At 41.1% G+C, this 5,204-nt stretch overlaps 1 long non-coding RNA gene across 1 annotated transcript in view; it reads left to right on the plus strand.

The window, feature by feature from the left end:
- Positions 1-1,083: 1,083 nt before the first annotated feature.
- LOC135094193 (uncharacterized) overlaps positions 1,084-5,204 on the plus strand; it is a 9,668-nt gene continuing 5,547 nt past the window's right edge. The window contains exons 1-2 of the long non-coding RNA XR_010263655.1: positions 1,084-1,223; positions 1,888-1,981. This is a non-coding gene — a long non-coding RNA (uncharacterized LOC135094193). The remainder of the gene's footprint in view (positions 1,224-1,887; positions 1,982-5,204) is intronic.

Consider the following 5,204-nt stretch of genomic DNA (forward strand, 5'->3'; position numbering starts at 1 on the left):
ATCCAAATAAAACATATAATGATAATAGTAGTAGTAGTAGTAGTAGTAGTATAAACAATCCTAATTTTTAACTATTTCCTATTTTATCCTTTCCTTATTCCTATCTTTACTTAATTTTCTTTATTATTCCCTATTATTATCGTACTTACATAGCCTACTCTCTCTCTCTCTGTCTCTCTCTCTCTCTCTCTCTCTCTCTCTCTCTCTCTCTCTCTCTCTCTCTCTCTCAAGGGGGGGAAACTTCTCTAAATTTTCTCCCTCGAACTGCAAGACGCAAAAGGGAAGAGCAAGTTGTTGTTTTCGTAACTTGAAATGGCGTGTTAGTATTGGGGGTTTTAAAAAGTTGTCCTCTCTCTCTCTCTCTCTCTCTCTCTCTCTCTCTCTCTCTCTCTCTCTCTCTCTCTCTCTCTCTCCCTTTTTTTCTGTAATCTTGGTAAACTTTCTCGTAAAATTATTGCTTTTTCTATGTAACTCTCTCTCTCTCTCTCTCTCTCTCTCTCTCTCTCTCTCTCTCTCTCTCTCTCTCTCTCTCTCTTGGCATAAACTTTCCCGCCAAAAATTATCTCCTTCACCTCCCTGACTCATACTAACTTGTTGGTTCCAATTCTTTTATTATACTCTATTTTCTTCTCTTACATAATTCTTAAAGTGTTTCTGAGTTCTGGCGAATTATGATGTTATTATTTTATTTCTTTATTTTCTTACCTTTTTAGAAACACTGTAATAATATACGGAGGATTATGTTATGTTTCATTGAGTTTCTGATGTCGATATTTTGTTGGGTATATGAAGATGTAATTAATATATTGATTTCTTAGTTCTGCTGACGTCCTTAATATGACTTTATTTATATATCTATATATTTATTTATTTTTTTGAGAAGCGTTACAATGTTCATAGTGTTATTTACTGCATTGTTTTGATGTCGATATTTTGTGGGGCATCAAAAAATAATTATGATATTACTTTATAATAATTATTATTTAGTTTGATAGTATAGAAATACAAAATAAAAAAAGGATAATGTATTATTTTAAGACCATACATATATATATTAGGCTCTACTATTATAATAATTGCAAAAATAACTGAGTCGATGGTTCTTGGGCATCCTTCTCTCTCCATCCCTCCTTCGAGTGAGCCACGTGCATGAGGCTGCCATTGTGCGTACGTCAATGTTATCCTCATCTTTCACCAGCATCCTTGTTGCCTGTGCAGTAATGGTGAGTGTGATGATAGCTTGTGGCGTTATGGTACCATGGGAGGGAGTACAGTGCCGGGGAGTGCCTGGAAAGGGAAGAAAATAGGGAAGATAGGAGATTATTAAATTACCATGGAGATTTAGAAAATTATAACAATGATGGATAATGCCAGACATAGCTGCTCTTAACTGATGTGCCTGAATATTTGGTTATGAAGGTAATCTTTAGAGAGTTATGGCATGTCACAGCTATGGCAGGCGCGCACCGTGACTCAAGACGTCCATCATAAGTGTGTCTTGAGCCGTGGCAGGCTGGGGAGAGAGATTTCAAGACATTTTATCCTTTAATTTTTGACTACCGCTTTGGAAACATGGGACTGGTATCTCAGTTTTTTTTTTTTTTTTTTTTTTTTTTTTTTTTTTTAGAATTTTTGTCGTTAGCCAGTGTCCCTCCTACATAAAAAAAAAAAAAAATCTTATCTACGAAGTGGTTACAGGATTACATTACTGAAATACGAAACAAATGCTAAACCTTCCATTTACTGCTAATTTAAACCTTCTATAAATATTTCCTTCATTTTTATGCATCGTGAGAAGAGAGACAGTGGGTGAGGTAGTAAAATATCCTTGAAATACGGTAATCATGATGTCATACAAGCGCCTCTGTGAAAACTGGCGAATTTCAGATAGCTGGGAGGCAAGGACGGTTCTCTCCACGCCCCTAAGGCCATCACCACTGCACACTCCAATTTTCACTACCTTTTCACACCAAGAAGCCATGTAAGTGTAAAATCACCTTATTTAATAGGTTAAGTGTGTTTATCCTCTCTGACGATCTGTACGCCTCCCCCACTAGACCAAGAATCCCTGCAGGGTGTAAACAGTATGAGTAACGTCACTTATTTCATTCACCACGTCCCGTCTGGGTTTATAATGCCTGTGCTGGTGTTGTGGGGCGCCCCGTCACAAGCCGAGGCAGGGTGGGGTGTCTCCCGCGCGGTTTTGAGGCAGATTCCCAGTTTATGACAAGAGTGTGTCATTTTTGCATGGTTGTGACAGGTTTTTCATTGCCAGACTAGTGGTGCTGTCAGATCAGGGAGAATAAACACGTATTTTTATAAATCTACAAATTATTTATCGTTTTTAGCACTTTTTAGACTCAAAGCATGTAATTATTGTCTTTAATCTTATTACTTAACATCACTACAGTTCATGCACTTTATACTACAGCCTTCAGATATTCGTATAGTATGAAAAAGAAAACGGGAAATATAATATAATCTCGCTATATTTATTATCTGGCAACTTGATTTAAATGTCCTCGCGCAGTGTTGCCAGATGTGACGGTGCGGTTTTAAATTGTTTTTCAGTTTTTTTTTCTTTCTCTTTTTCGTGTTCCTTGGGTTCTACTTATTTTCTTTTCTTGTTCTTTTCATTTTTTTCTTGTTTTTTTTGTTTTCCTCTTACTGTTTTCCCTTCCACTTCTCCCTTTTCTTCCTTTCCTTCCTTCCTTCCTTCCTTCCTTCCTTCCTTCCTTCCTTCCTTCCTTCCTTCCTTCCTTCCTTCCTTCCTTCTCTTTCCCAAATGTCATGCTATTTTCAAAGATAAATAGATAATAAAGATAGAAGGAAATAAATAGATCGATAAAATGTTATTGTACTAATTCTCTCTCTCTCTCTCTCTCTCTCTCTCTCTCTCTCTCTCTCTCTCTCTCTCTCTCTCTCTCTCTCTCTCTCTCATTACAAATGTTTCCTCCACTTAAACAGGGCTTCTTCACATCCCTTCCTCCATTTCCTCCTCCACTGAGACACAGAGAGAGAGAGAGAGAGAGAGAGAGAGAGAGAGAGAGAGAGAGAGAGAGAGAGGGGCAATATGGTGGAGTTTGATGGAGTTGAGTGAACCTTATAAAGTTGTGTTGTATCTCCTCCTCCTCCTCCTCCTCCTCCTCTTAGTTGTCTTCTTGTCCCCGCCCTTGTCTGTGTCTCTAACCTCCTCCTCCTCCTCCTCCTCCTCCTCCTCCTCCTCCTCCTCCTCCTCCTCCTCCTCCTCCTCCTCCTCCTCCTCCTCCTCCTCTATAGACTTGTGTGATGTATAACTTCGTCTCTTCTTTCCCATCCAAACTTTTTTATCATTGTTTCTATACATTTTTATCCCCCTTCACCTCCCCCACCCCCTCTCTCTCTCTCTCTCTCTCTCTCTCTCTCTCTCTCTCTCTCTCTCTCTCTCTCTCTCTCTCTCTCTCTCTCTCTCTCTTGGAATGTTTGTTTTTTCTATTTGTTGGTGAGAGAGAGAGAGAGAGAGAGAGAGAGAGAGAGAGAGAGAGAGAGAGAGAGAGAGAGAGAGAGAGAGAGAGAGAGAGAGACTTTTTCTCTAATCATTTCAATCTAATGTAACTTTTGTGCTGGTTTAGATGTTGATGTCTTCTTATTTGGGAGGAGGAGGAGGGGGAGGCGGAGGAGGAGGAGGAGGAGGAGGAGGAGGAGGAGGAAGGGAGAGAGGGAGGGAGAGAGGGATAGGAAGACTGTTGTTGTTGTTGTTGTTGTTGTTGTTATTATTCCGATGACTTTGTTTAGGGTTAGGTTAGATTAAATTACATTAGGTTAGGTTAGGGAGAGAGAGAGAGAGAGAGAGAGAGAGAGAGAGAGAGAGAGAGAGAGAGAGAGAGAGAGAGAGAGAGAGAGAGAGACAGGCAAAACAAGAAAAATATGTAGAAGGAGAAATGTAGAGAAGGAAGGAGAGAGAGGTGGAGGAAGGGAGGAGGAAAGGAAAGAAGAGATAGAAGAATACAAGGAAAGAAGAGAAGGAGAGATAGATAAAAAAGAAAGGAGATAATAGAACGAAGAAAAGAGGAGAGAAGAGGAAAAACACAAGGAAGACTGGATATATGGAGGAAGAAGGGAGAATAAAAGGAGGAGGAGGGAAGAGGAGAGAAGGAAAGGAGAAATGGAAGAAAAGAAGAAAGGAGGAAAGAAAACGTGATGAGAGAGAGAGAGAGAGAGAGAGAGAGAGAGAGAGAGAGAGAGAGAGAGAGAGAGAGAGAGAGAGGAATGTTTTGGGAGAAAGGAAGGGAAAGGGGAGGGGAGGGGAGGGGAGAGTGAGAAAGTGTTTGGTGAGAGGAGAGAAAAAGAAGTGACAGAGGAAGAGAGGAGGAGGAAGAGGAGGAGGAGGAGGAGGAGGAGGAGGAGGAGGAGGAGGAGATCCCGTAGAAGTTGTTGGAAATATTGAGGGAAGAACAGGAGGAAGAGGAGGAGGAAAGGTGATAATGGAGGAGGAGGAAGAGGAGGAGGAGGAGGAGGAGGAGGAGGAGGAGGAGGAGGAGGTAAAGTACGAAGTGGAGCAACTATTGGAGGAAGAGGAGGAGGAGGAAGGAAAGGGGGAGAGGAGGGGGAGGAGGGAATGTAGAGAGAGAGAGAGAGAGAGAGAGAGAGAGAGAGAGAGAGAGAGAGAGAGAGAGATGGATGGCAGTATGTTGAAGGTATTGAAGGAAGAGGAGGAGGAAGAGGAAGAAGAAGAAGAAGAAGAAGAAGGAGAAGAAGAAGAAGAAGAAGAAGAAGAGGGATCTAGAGGGATGACGATAATGATGGACGAATTACTAGCGGAAGAGGAGGAGGAGGAAGAGGAGGAGGAGGAGGAGGAGGAGGAGGAGGAGGAGAAGAGGAAGAGAAGGTAAAGAAAAAAAGATCAAGATTAGGGAAGAATGTAAGCGAGAGAGAGAGAGAGAGAGAGAGAGAGAGAGAGAGAGAGAGAGAGAGAGAGAGAGAGAGAGAGAGAGTTATTATTTATATTTTATTCATTTATTCTCTCTCTCTCTCTCTCTCTCTCTCTCTCTCTCTCTCTCTCTCTCTCTCTCTCTCTCTCTCTCTCTCTCTCTCTCTCTCTATTTTTTGCTTAGTAACTTTGATAAAAGGAGGAAAGATAAGAAAGGAAGGAGAGAGGGAAGGGAAAGGGGAGGAAGAAGATAAAGAGGAGAAGAGGAAGAGAAGAAGAGGAGGAGGAATAATGG

This window comes from Scylla paramamosain, chromosome 44, assembly GCF_035594125.1.
Source record: "Scylla paramamosain isolate STU-SP2022 chromosome 44, ASM3559412v1, whole genome shotgun sequence".
In the NCBI taxonomy this organism is placed as follows: Eukaryota; Metazoa; Arthropoda; class Malacostraca; order Decapoda; family Portunidae; genus Scylla; species Scylla paramamosain.